At 38.4% G+C, this 14564-nt stretch overlaps 1 protein-coding gene across 1 annotated transcript in view; it reads right to left on the reverse strand.

Moving 5' to 3' along the window:
- ESR1 (estrogen receptor 1) overlaps nt 1-14564 on the reverse strand; it is a 265211-nt gene that overhangs the window by 139675 nt on the left and 110972 nt on the right. The window lies entirely within an intron of this gene.

Raw genomic sequence — 14564 nt, forward strand, 5'->3', positions numbered from 1 at the left:
ACAGCATTGTTCTGGATCAGTTTGGGGAATTTTAAGATCTACTCAGGAAAGGCCAATATGCTTTTTTTCAGCTTACATCTCTGAATTGTGCACAGTAGTACAGAAAAAACAGATCTGTTTATATCCCATTTTCTGCCTTATTGATACAAGAAGAAAAACACTGGCAGACACAACTTGAATGCCTGCCTTGGAAAATATTCCTCCACAGCTCAAGGCCTTGAATGAGAATGAGTTTTAAAATTCACAGCATTTATCCACTAGTTTTCAAATATGCATTTCAAATGCCCTAAGCAAATTTTGGCAAATATCTTGACCACGTAAAAAAACCAATGTCATTACGTGACATGCTATTCCATGAAGAGACACTTTTAATCCCCTTCAGAGAAGGAAACTGCCCACCACTTTATTAGATTTCATGTTTATGAAATGGTCACACAATAAACACATGCTATACTACAAAGAGAAACTTAATTTCCTCTGGAGAAGGGCACTGCCACCATTTTATTAAATGTCACCTTTATTTAGCAATTTCACTTCTTATTTTTCATGTCATTGTGTTAGGGGCTTTGCGAGCAACTTAGTGATAAATCCTAGACCAAGAGAACAAGGCCATTTTTTTTTTTTTTTAACTACATCACGGTGAACCTGACTCAAGAATTTTTAAACGGAACTTATATTTTCACACCTCGAGCAATTTACTTACAAGGGATAATGTTCCTAAGAGAAGTACCCATTCGAAGTTGAGCAAACTGCATAGAACAGTTTAGTAACCAAGGCAACGGAATTGAAATCCTAAGATTCCCTGGAACTAGGGGTTCCCAACCAGGAACAGTTAATTCTGTCACATATCCTTTTGAAGAAGAACTGAACACCAAGCAGCTTATGGTGACTCAGGTGAGTTTAAAAATTAAACATAAACAACTCCAAGGGTGTATCTACCTTACTGTTAATGTTAAAATACCACAAGCCATAAAATTTTCTCATTTTTACCCTCTGTGTGACTGCAGGGGTAGGGAGCAGGCATCTGTTTCCCTAATGAATGACTATTACCTTTCAGCTATGAGTCACCTTAAGAGAACAGTTATACTGTCTTCTCTGGGAAATAAAGTATTTGATTGAGACAAGAGGAAGGCAGCTATATTCTATCTAGTCAAGTACTAACACTTCCCAATCGCTTCAGTGTTTAACCACTCGCTGGAAGTGGTGGATTTATTTTCACAATAGCAAGAAAAATGCTTAACACATGAGTATTTGAGAGCTAGGGGGTGGGGTGAGGAGAAGGAAGTAATAATTGTGCCAAAAATAAACTGTCTGAACAACAGTCTAATATAAAGACTACAGTGTAAACCTATTGATTAGAGCTCTCTGGTTCCTGCAATTTGTCTGAAACAAATTTCAACTCTATTTATTGAGGTTTCTCTAAAAATTATTGATCAGATAGAGAAATGTATGGGGGGAAAGGTGAATTTTTTTCATTCTACACTACTGAGAATGTTTCCAAGGTTCCCATTGTTTTTTACGGCTCCGCATAAACTTAGATCTCATGAGGGCCAATGCTGGTTTTCTCTACCTTTTGCAGTTCCCTGTTCTTCAACCCCCTAAAGAAAACTAACATCTTACATCACTGAGGTGTACCCTCCACTGGAAAGCAGGGAAATTGAAACTTCAGCTTGGCCATGTTGATGCTTTGGACACACAAGAGCTAAGCCCACAGGGGGTATAAATATACCACTGTTTGGGGTATTAAATCCAGATTATAGAATTGGTGATGCTGAAAGGTCAAGTGTAGTCATTCCAGAAAGTCGACCACACGTATCTTGGAGAAGCCATACAGTTTCAGTGTCTTTCTGAGAAGGCAGCTATACAAAGTCCATCCAAAATGGTCATCGTGTTAAGAAATCTCAATTTGTGAAGAATCATATTCCCATGGAAAGGAGAACATTTGTTTTGTCAAAGGAATGCTCACTTCACATGAGTATCTACAGTAGATTTTATTTAAATGAAACACACACTACAGTTAGAATATGATTCATCTAGTATAAACTCATTTTTCACATACACAACTTTTAAAAAACAAGTTCATGGCTTAAGCAAGTCAAACTCGGATTCTAGAAATACTTTTCCCTTGACAAAGTCCCCTAGACAAAAATAGATACCCAGCCAATAAAAACTATCCATCTTTCCATTTAAAAGAAGAAATCCAACCACAGTATAAATGAATCATCCAGCAACAAATCTACTATTAGTGAAATAAGACTATAGTTTAAGAGCTGCTGTATTTTAGACCCCAGCTGATTTAGTTCAGCAATATACATCTGACAAGATACTCTGGACCATGGACTGGTTGTCCCACCCCAGCAAACTCAGTCCATGATTATGTTGGCTAAAGTAGTGGGAAGTTTCAGAAAGTAAGTAGAAGTTGAGGTGTCCCTTCAGGGGAAAAAATGAACATAGAATTGAAACAGAGTGAGGGAGATGCAGGAATTCAAGCAAAAAAATAAATAAATGAAATGAACACACTATGTGAAGGGGAGAATAGCCAGCAGAGAATGGGGCCAGGAGATCATGCTGGAAAGTAGAGCACAAATAAGATGGGAGAGTACCAGTTGGTTAAGAGTTTTTCTACTCTAATAAGGCTAACCTCAGGTTAGGTGACCTGAGGCAAAGTCAAATTCTATATTCTAGGCTTCAAGGGACACTATCATTTATCGTTAAAGCCATTACTAAGTTAGACAATCAAGTCCACTACCAAATTTTTAATTGAATAGTTATCTCCCCCCAAATTCATATCCACTCAGAACCTGTAAATGTGATCTTATTTGAAAAGAGGGTCTTTGCAGATGTAACCGGGTAAGATGAGGTCATATTGGATTAGGGTGGACCCTAAATCTAATATAACTGGTGTCCTTGTAAGAGGAAAATTCGGACACAGACGTTACAGGGAGAGCATCGTGTGACGACAGAGGCAGAGAGTAGAGAAATGCATCTGCAAGCCAAGGAACGCCAAGGATTGCCAGCAGGCTCCGGAAGCTTGAATGAGGCAGGGAAGGATCCTCCCACAGAGTCTTCAGAGATAGCATGGCCCTGTTGATACCTTGATTTTAGACATCCAGCCTCCAGCACCATACATTTCTGTTGTTTTCAGCCACCCAGTTTGGAAACAAATGCAGGGAGTGAAGCATTCTGAAATGACGATTTACAGAAATTACTCTGGCAGTGATGAGTGGGATGAGTTGAAGGGAGGAGAGGTTGGAGCCAAAAAGACCAGTTAGGAGGATATTATAGTAATTCAGTCTTGGAAAACAAGAAGGATGTGGGCCAGGCTAGTGACAGTGGGACAAAAACAAAGTCAAAATCTAGAGATGTTGGAGAGAAAGAACTGATAGTACATGGTGAAGAACAGCCAGACACAAAGATGATTCCAACGTCAGATAAAGAAGAGTGGAGCTTTTTGCAGAAATGCCAAGGAACAGGAGAAGCAAATGAGTTTGCTATAAAGGGAAGAAAAGGAAAATGGCACGTTTGGGTTCAGATATGTTGGTGGAAGCATGACATTGAACTGGTGGCCTGTGGGAGCTGAATGTTTCGGTGTTGCGACCTACAGAAAGAAATCTGGATATCAGGAATCTACAAACTAACAGGTGAAGCTCTGAGGGGAGTAACTTTTCAAGTTGGTTAAAAGCAGCCGTGGCACCCAGGACCAAGTACTAGAGTATTGGGAGACACCTACAACAGATGGGAAAAGAGAGAAGGAAAGCCTGGTATATCTCCTTCTTCTTCTCTCCCGGGGAACAGTTTTTCTGTCCTATGAACATTGAACAGTAACTCTTCTTGGCGCTGGGCTTTTCTAAACATATCAAGCCTCATGAACTTTTGCCCTTATTTCTAAGATTAATGGAAAATTATGAAATATATCGACACAGGACAGACTCATTCACACTATATTTATTCAGTTATTGTAAGTTAAGCAAAACATGTAACTTCTGACTGGATAGCTTTTTTTTTTTTTTTCTTTTTGATTTCAGAATTGGGAAAAATAACCAAACACATAAACCAGTATCTACTTACTCTAAAAACTCTAACAATAGTCAACTTGGAAGGTCAACTGTAAAGGAAGTCTTAAAAATACTTCTGTAGGAAGCTGTTCAATAAGTGGAATTGATACAACTGTGCAGCTGTTTGTAGAACAATGATTCTGGAACAATGATTCTCATCTGTACACTAGGACACACTCAAATGGATCAAAGATATGGATGTAAAAAGGGAAACCATTAAGGTACCAGATTAAAACATTCTTCTGTGGGTTAAAATTTTCTTAAAGGTATTTGCCAGGTAGATTCATGGAACTGTTAAAATCCTAAATCAACTTCAAAGCCCGAAGTTCAGTGAACCACTTGGGCGGGCAAAAAAGAGTAAATGATTAGCCAGGCCTACACCAGGTGAGCCAAACATTCCTCTTTAAATCAAAAGCTCCTTATTTCTTTTGCCTCAAAAATACAGGCACCTTTTGCTTTTTAATACAATGTGTAACAGTTTCCTAGGGCTGTCATACAAAGTACAAAAAAAAAAAAAGAGTGCCTTAAAACAACAGAAATTTATTGCCGCATAGTTCTGGAGGCTAGAGGTCTGAGGTCAAGGTGTCAGTAAGACCAGGCTCTCTCTGAAGACTCTGGGGGAGGATCCTTCCTTGTCCTGTCTAGCGTCTGGTGTTTGCTGGCATCTTTGGCGTTCCTGGCCTTCGAGGTACATGGCTCTAATCACATGGCCGTTCTTCTTCCTGTGAGGCTTTATATCATCTTCCTTCCAGGGCATTTCTATCTCTACATCCAAATTTCCCCTTTTTATACGGATCAGGGCCCACCCCCAATGACTTCATTTGCACTTGAAGACCCTATTTCCAAATAAGATCACTTCCGAAGTACGAAGCATTAGAATTTCAATGTATCTTTTTGGGGGAGCACAGTTCAATCTACTTCAACACACTTTAATAGTAATACATCTAAACAGTGACCAAAAAACTGACATTCTCCACGCCAGGTCCCCCTGGAAGTAGCAGAGCCACAGGCCAGCATTTCCCACAGGGTGGCCTGGGGACACCCAGCACCACACATCACCCAGCTCAAGATAAACATGCAAATGGTGAGGCCCTGACCCACACTCACTGTGAAAGAACCCTGGGTAGGGTGGGGCAAAGAGGCCCAAATGCAGCATTTTCCTCAAACACTCTCAAGAGGAGAAAAGGATTTTAAAGGTGAAAGGCTTCTGGGCCACCGAGCATCTATGGGGCTTCAAAGTTTCATGTGAAAGACAAATCTAGTAAGCAGCTGCTTTCCTTGGGCTTCAACCAGAGCTCCCACAGGAGTAGTGAAAAGCCGAGCTGGGCTGACTTGGACGTGGAACACTCCAAAGAAAGCTCTGCATTCCATTGCCAGCCCAGAGGGGCTGCCACCATTCATGCTAGGGTAATTCTAACCCAGTCCCAAGGCTCTTATTTATAGAATGGTTGTAAATCTAAACCACAAATCTACCCTGAAATATATGCATCTGTCACCTCTCCAGGATGTCACCATCCTTCCATGTCATGTTATTTTTCATCGCCATGCCATGCCAAAACAGGCTGGGACATTAGGACAGCCTGAGAGCAGGGTCCACAGGTCTGATTACAGGTTGGGTCTCAGAGCACTACATAGGATAGCCAAGGCCCTGGAATCCACAAGAACCTCCCAGAATAGAATGTGTTCATTGAAGATGCTCCCAGTTCCCACATTGAGGTATTGTGCCCTCTCCTTGCCCCCTTGTCCCTACCCATTCTAAGTTTTAAATTACATAAACTAAGTGAAACTAACTTGCTGCAAGCCAACTGACGCCTGTTAAAGTCCTCAGAGCTCAAGCTCTGTACATTCCTCTGAATATTGCTCTGCCCCTTACAAAAGAGAGGTTGGAAATGAATCTCGCTAAGGCAGCTGCTAGAGAGATATTAGAACAGCAGGTAGATTCTGAAGAGAGGTAAAAGAGAATAACACCACAGACTTAAAGATCACTTCTTTATGGAAAAATTGAGTTCTAACAGCGCTCAGAGATTTCTTAAAATCAGAAGTTGCAAAAAAACACCCTTTATTCATTCATTTACTCATTCATTCAATAAGCATTTCCTGTGCATCACTGCTGATCTGAATGATGAGGACGAGTATTAGAGTCAGGGAAGCTAATTACTGGATTCGTGGTGAACACAGGAGCAGGAGAAGCCTCGAGCCCTGGAATGGCTGAGACAACCACACACCCTCAAGACAACACAAGAAGTTTCTAAGAAACAGAGCTTGTAGCCAGTGGGAGGCATGTCCAAAAAAAGTGGATCCTCTCCCCCCAGGGCCAAAACTGAGCAAGAAGGGAACACAAAGAAAATGATGGGGAGTCGGGGACTGAGAAAGAAGTGGGGATTCATTTAGTATTGAGTAGGCAGGGACTGAGGAAGGAAAGGAGAAAGAAAAAGGTTGCCTATTTTGCCACCAAAAGAATGAGGAAGTGCTTAAGGTAGCACGGTTCCCATGAAACTGAACTCAACTGTCATTTTCCCTTTATTATTCTTCCTGGGCCAGCAGTCTCAGCACACCTTCCCAGATTTGTGCCCAGTGGTCAGTGAGGCTGTCAGGTTTCTGGTTATCAGTTTTTAAAAGAAAACAAAGAGCCCAGGACCAGATATTTATCCAAACAGTCATTAAATAGATAGAACTAGAACTTGAAGTATGAAATTGCCCTTGAGATATGTATAATTACAGTGAATTTTGGAAAAGGCATAATTTTTAATAAATCAAAGTAACAATTTTTTTATGTGATTCAAGGTTCTAGGGGAAAAAAATTAAATGTACTTCATTAGCACAAAACTAAGAATCAACTAGGCAATGATGCAATTATGTGTGATGCAGATTTTTAAAATATAACAACTTCGCAGTCATTTTTTTCCTTTCTTGAGCTTTAGATAAACAATATTATTCTTGCTAACAAGTTTTCACCATGTATAGAGTAATAATAAATTAAGATTTAATAATCTAACCCTTTAAAACTAAATCTCTATCCATGGATAGATCATGTAAAGGGTTGTTTTTTTTTTAAGATTAACAAATTTCAGAATGAACAATAAAGAGAAAAGCCTTTTCTATAGCTAGATATCAAAAAGAAGATATAAACACGTTATTTAAAAAAAAAAAAAGCATCCCTTGCCAGAGCTGGGTAGGTAGATTTTATCATTCTTGCTATTGTTTTTAAATTGCAAAGGGAAAAAAATAAGTTCTTTTTTTCTTTTTTTTTTTTTGGTTGACTATTTATTTGTTCACAAAATGCTTTCTGAGTCCTATTACACACCATTGTTCTTCTTCTTTTCTTTTTTTTGGTAATCTATTTTTTTTTATTTTATTTTATTATGTTATGTTAGTCACCATACAATACATCATTAGTTTTTGATGTAGTGATCCACAATTCATTGTTTTCATATAACACCCAGTGCTCCATGCAGTATGTGCCCTCCTTAATACCCATACCAGGCTAACCCATCCCCCCACCCTCCTCCCCTCTAACACCCTCAGTTTGTTTCTCAGAGTCCACAGTCTCTCATGGTTCATCTCCCCCTCTGATTTCCCCCCCTTCATTTTTCCCTTCCTTCTCCTAAAGTCCTCCATGCTATTCCTTATGTTCCACAAATAAGTGAAACCATATGATAATTGACTTTCTCTGCTTGACTTATTTCACTTAGCATAATCTCCTCCAGTCCCATCCATGTGGATGTAAAAGTTGGGTATTCATCCTTTCTGATGGCTGAGTAATATTCCATTGTGTATATGGACCACATCTTCTTTATCCATTCATCTGTTGAAGGGCATCCCGGCTCTTTCCACAGTTTGGCTATTGCGGACATTGCTGCTATGAACATTGGGGTGCATGTGGCCCTTCTTTTCACTACATCTGTGTCTTTGGGGTAAATACCCAGTAGTGCAATTGCTGGGTCATAGGGTAGCTCTGTTTTGAACTTTTTGAGGCACCTCCACACTGTTTTCCAAAGTGGCTGTACCAACTTGCACTCCCATCAACAGTGTAAGAGGGTTCCCCTTTCTCCACAACCTCTCCAACATTTGTTGTTTCTTGCCTTGTCAATTTTTGCCATTCTAACTGGTGTAAGGTGGTATCTCAGTGTGGTTTTGATTTGAATTTCCCTGATGGCTAATGATGATGAACATTTTTTCACCTGTCTGTTAGCCATTTGTATGTCTTCTTTGGAGAAGTGTCTGTTCATGTCTTCTGCCCATTTTTTGACTTGATTATTTGCTTTTTTGGTGTTGAGTTTGAGCTCTTTATAGATCTTGGTAGCCCTTTGTCTGTAGTGTCATTTACAAATATCTTCTCCCATTCCGTGGGTTGCCTCTTTGTTTTGTTGAGGGAACTCAAAACTCCCTCTCTGAGGAGTAAAAGATTTGGACCCAACATATAGCAGTCCAGCTTTTAAGACTTCCACCAGAACAGGTGTCTCTGAAATACATGAGAAATATAAGTCTATAGCAAAGAAAGAAACTTCTTTATGGGCTCACAAGGATTCACTGTCTATCTTCCCAGGGTTCAGCACAGAAAAAGTAAACATCTCCCCATCTTTGTCTGAAAGAGGTCTATTTGCATATTTTGAGAGCTGCTATCTGTGGGTCAGGTTCTAATTTAGCATCATCTAGAGACTGACTGTGATCCTCCTCAGAGACTGGAGAAGTAGTAGACACCATTCTCCCTAAACTCTGCTCCAAAAATTACCTATCTCTCCCCGAGAGGAGCTTGTACACACACTTTTGTGGCTGCTGCCCAGGGAACTCATCCTTTGATCACCTGGTTCTATTGGCCAGTAGGGCTTATATTTGCCAATCCCACAGGCTTGTAGCAAACAAAGAAATAGTTCCTAAGTGGCTATCAACCAGGGCTCAGCACAGAGGGAGCAAACAGAAACTCTCATCTCTCAATCATTCCCTGAAAGAGATATATTTGTATCCTTTAAAAGCTGGTATCTGAGGATCCAGCTACCAATCAGCCTGAATCTAGGTGTTCAGTGAGATCCTCCCCTTTGGGATACTGACAACTTTCAACTATTCGGAACCACTAAGAACAAAGAAGTCTGCCTAGACAATCACAAAAATTTGAGAGACAATCAAGAGCTCAGGCTGGACTGAACAGTAAAGTTTATCTCCTACATGAGACCATTCCAACAAGATTAGGAGAGGGAGCTATTTCATTTAATGCACAGGAACCAACAGAGTCAAGGAAAATGAAGACACAGAGGAATATGTTCCAAACAAAAGAAATAAGATAAGATTCCAGAAAGAGACTAATGAAATGAAGGTAAGTGCTTTACCTAATAAAGAGTACAAAATAATCACAAAGATGCTCACCAAAATCAGAACAATACATGAACAAAGTGAGAATGTCAACAAAGAGATAAGAAATATAAGAAAATACCATACAAAAATCACAGAACTGAAGAATATGATAACTGCACTGAAAAATTTAATAGAGACTTTCAATATCAGACTAGATCAAGCTGAAGAAAGGATCAACAAACTCAAAGACATGATAGAGGATTCATCCAATCAGAGGAGTTAAAAGGGGGGGATAATGAAAAAGAGTAAAGATAACATGAGGGACTAATAGGACAACATCAAGAAAACCAGCATCCATATTATAGGGGTCCCAGGAGAAGAGAGAATGAAAGGGGTAAAAAGCTCATTCAAAGAAATAATGGTGGAAGACTTCCTTAACCTAGGGAAAGAAATAGACATCCAGATCCAGGAAGCCCAAAGAGTTACAAAAAAGATGAACCCAAAGAAACCCACACCAAGACACATTAAAATTAAAGTGTCAAAAGTTAAAGACAAAAGAATCTTAAAAGCAGTAAAAGAAAAAGAACTTGTTACACAGAAGGCTACCACCAGATAAGGCTATCAACAGATAGCACTATCAGCATCAGCATATTTTTCAGCAGAAACTTCACAGGTCAAAAGAGAGCAGCCTAATATATTCAAAGTGCTGAAAGAAAAAAACACCAACTAAGAATACTCTATCAAGCAAAGTTGTCCTTCAGAATTTTGAAGGAGAGTCAAGAGTTTACCAGACAAGCAAAAGCTGAAGAACTTCATCACCACTAGACCAGCCTTACTAGAAATGTTAAAGGTACTTTTTCAAGCTAAAATAAAAGGATGCTAATTAGTAATAGGAAAATGTATGAAAGTATAAATCTCAATGGTAAGGTAACTATAGAGTCAAATTCAGAATATTCTAATGTTGTCATGGTGATGGATAAATCACTTATAAATCTAGTAGGAAGGTTAAAACACAAAAGTAGTAAAAATAACTATAACTATAATTATTTGTAATGGATGCCCAAGGTAAAAAGATGCAAATTGTGACTTCAAAAATAAAACATGGGGGGGAGAGTAAAAAAATAGAGTTTTAAAATGTGTTCAAACTTAATTTGTCACAAATCACTAATATATGTTATAAATACAAGTTGTTACATGTAAGCCTAATGGTAGCTACAAAGCAAAATCTATAGTAGATAAACAAAAAATAAGAAAGGAATCTAAGCAAACCCCTGCTAGAATCATCAAACCACAAGAGAAGAGAGCAAGAGAAGAAACAGAGAAACAACAAAACAAACAAAAACAATTAACAAAACAGCAACAAGTACACACCTATCAATAATTACTTTAAATGTAAATGAACTGAATCCTCCAATTAAAAGACATAAAGTGCCTGAATGAATAAAAGAACAAGATCCAACTATATGCTGCCTACAAGAGACTCACTTCAGGTTTAAGGACACGAAAAGACTGAAAGTGAAGGAATAGAAAAAGATACTCCATGCAAATATAAACCAAAAGAATGAAGGGGTAGTTATACAAAATAAAATTCAAGAATTTAAGCAAAGACTGTAATAAGATTTTAAAAATCGTTATATAATGATAAAGGGGTCAATCCAGCAAGAGGGTAAAGCATTTGTAAATATTTATGCACCCAACAATGGAGAACCTAAATACATAAAGCAAGCATTAACAGACCTAAAGAGAGGCATAGACAGCAATTCAAGAATAATAGAGGGCTTCAATATCCCATTTTCAACAATGGATAGATCACCCAGACAAAAAACTCAATAAAGAAACATGGGGCTTTGGTGCCTGGGTGGCTCAGTCGTTAAGCATCTGCCTTCGGCTCGGGTCATGATCCCAGTGTCCTGGGATCGAGCCCCACATCGGGCTCCCTGCTCAGCGGGAAGCTTGCTTCTCTCTCTCCTACTCCCCCTGCTTGTGTTCCTGCTCTCGCTATCTCTCTCTCTGTCAAATAAATAAATAAAATCTTAAAAAAAAAAAAAAGAAAAGAAAAAGAAACACTGGTCTTAAACAACACACTAGACTTAATGTGAGAGATATCTCATGGTCATAGATTGGAAAAAAAAGTACCATTAAGATGTCTATACTACCCAAAGCCATCTACAGATTCAGTGTACTCTCTAGCAAAATTCCAATGAGATTTTTCACAGAAATAGAAAAAAAAATCCTAAAATTCCTATGGAACCATGAAGACCCTGAGTAGCCAAAGTAATCTTAAGAAAGAAAGCAAAGCTGGAGGCATAAGCATCACACTCCCTGATTTTAAACTATATTACAAAGCCATAGTAATCAAAAGAGTATGGTATTAGCATAAAAACAATGACATAGATCAATGGCACAGAACAGAAAATCCAGAAATAAACCCAAGCATATGTGGTCAATTAATTTACAACAAAAGAGCTAAGAATATACAATGAGGAAAAGATGGTCTCTTCAATAAGAAGTGATGGGAAACTGGACAGCCACATGCACAAGAATGAAATCAGACCCCTATCCTACACCATACACAAAAATCAATTCAAAATGGATTAAGGAATTGAAAGTAAGACCTGCAACCATAAAACTCCTAGACGAAAACAAAAGAGAAAGAGCTCCTTAACATCAATCTTGGCAATGATTTTTTTGGATTAGACACCAAAAGCAAAGGCAACAAAAGCAAAAATAAGCAAGTGGGACTATATCAAACTAAAAATAACTTTAGCACAGCCCAGTGAAAAGGCAACCTATGAAATGAGATAAAATATCTGCAAAACATATACCTGATTAGGGGTTACTATCAAAAAATATATACAGAACTCATACATCTCAAAAGCAATAAAAACAATCTGATTAAAAAATGGGCAGAGAGGGCCCCTGGGTGACTCAGTCCATTAAGCATCCAACTCTTGGTTTTGGTTCAGGTCATAATCTCAGGGTTGTGAGATCGAGCCCTGCATCAGGCTCTGCGCTGGGCATGGAGCCTGCTTAAGATTCTCTCTCCCTCTTCCTCTGCCCCTCCCCCCTCAACACTTGCATACATGCTCTATCTTAAAAGAAAAAAGTGGGGCAGAAGACTGAATAGACATTTTTCCAAAAAGGACATACAAATTGGCCAACAGGTATATAAAAAGATGCTCAACATCACTAATCATCAAGGAACAACAAATCAAAACCACAATGAGATATCACCTCACACCTGTTAGACTGGCTTTCATCAAAAAGACAACAGATAAGTGTTGATGAGAATGTGGAGAAAAAGAAATTCTTGTATACTGTTGATGGGACTGTAACCTGGTGCAGCCACTGTGAAAAACAGTATAGAGGTTCCTCAAAAAATTTAAAAAATAACCACCATATGACCCAGCAATCCCATTTCTGGACATATATCCAAAGGAATTGAAAGCAGGATTTCAAAGAGATATGTGCACTCCCACGTTCACTGCAATATTATACATAATAGTCAAGATAGGGAAACAACCCAGGTGTCCATCAACAGATAAGTGAACAAGTAAGATCTGACAAACCGAGATCCAGATATAATGGAATATTATTCAGCCATGAGAAAAAAGGAAATCCTATTTGTAACAACGTGGATAGACCTTAATGCCTTATGTTAAGTGAAATAAGCCAAAGAGAGAGAGAGAGATAAATACTGTATGATAGCACTTAGATGTGGAATCTAAGGAGACAAAAATGTCAAACTCATAGAAACAGAGTAGAAAAGTGGTTGCCAGGGTTTGGCAGGTGGGACAGATAGGGAGAGGTTGGTAAGAATATAAACTGTCAGACCAGATGAAAGAGGTCTGAGGATCTAATATAAATCATGATGACTATAACTGATAACACTATATCATATAAAATTTGCTGAGAGTAGAACTTAAATGTTCTCACCAAAAAAAAAAAAAAAAAGTGAGGTGATGGATATGTTAATTAACTAGATGGGAGGGGATCCTTTCACAAAGCCTACGTATACCAAATTGCCACAACTTTAAATATCTTATGATTTTGTCAATTATACCTCATTAAAACTGAAGTTTTTAAAAATGAAGTCAACTCACAATTTCTGTTCTATTGATAGTATCTAAAGATTAACTAAGGGGCACCTGGGTGGCTCAGTCAGTTAAGCATCCGACCCTTCATTTTGGCTCAGGTCATGATCTCAGGGTCATGAGATCAAATCTGCCTGAGATTCTCTCTCTCCTTTCCCTCTGCTCCTCCCACCATTCACACGTAAATTATTCTGCTTGGTCAGACAAGTAGGCTTTTGATTTACAACAGCTGTATTTCAATGGTGTACACACAATTTCATTTCTGCCTTTATAATTCTTTTTTAACCATCAAGTAATAAGACATTGTTTGGTCCAGGGGTTTTGGAATCATTTCGGTCTTTTAATCTAATATAATCAAGTGGTTTTGCTATAAATCTCATTATCATAAATTTTGTTTAGTTCTGGGTTTAACAATGGGATAACTAAGCATGGACATATTTTCTTTCCCTTGCTGTCTCCATTTCATTCCCAAATTTAGAAGATTATTGCCATGAATACTTCATTCACTGCTAATATACTTGAACTTCATTCCAGTTATTTCACACGCCCTTCAAGTTTTTATAATTATAAAAATGTCATGATGGAAATCTACAGATAAGTATGAAAATATATACTTGTGTACGACAGTGCTTTGGAATTAATACTGACAAGACTTCAAGAGGGAAAATATATCCTTATAGGACAATAAAACTTAACAGCAACCAAGAGTTGGCTCTCAGGTACATGGCTATTTTTTGTTTTGTTTTGTTTTGTTTTTTCTCTTCTCCCAAAGTATTTTTTAAAAAGGCAGTAACAAATATAAAGACAAAGCTTATAACCATGTTACATTTAAATTCCAATATCTGCTTACATGGATCTGCTTCACATGAGAATGCTAAGCTAGGTAAGTGCTCAAGAAAACCCTTAATTTCGAAGATGGCCAACACTTTTTACTTGCCAGTTGGATTGACCCTAAAAATCTAAATATGCCTGTCAATCCTCATGTCTCCATTTAATGCAATCTCCACCCCCTACATGGATGCCCTCTATCAAGTTGGGATCAAACACTGCTGGCTCCTTATTCAAAGGACCACAAGTTCATATGTTAACAGATGCAAATACATGAAATAGTCTCTAAGGCCAGATA

Source organism: Phoca vitulina, unplaced genomic scaffold, assembly GCF_004348235.1.
Source record: "Phoca vitulina isolate PV1807 unplaced genomic scaffold, GSC_HSeal_1.0 scaffold9, whole genome shotgun sequence".
Classification (NCBI taxonomy): Eukaryota; Metazoa; Chordata; class Mammalia; order Carnivora; family Phocidae; genus Phoca; species Phoca vitulina.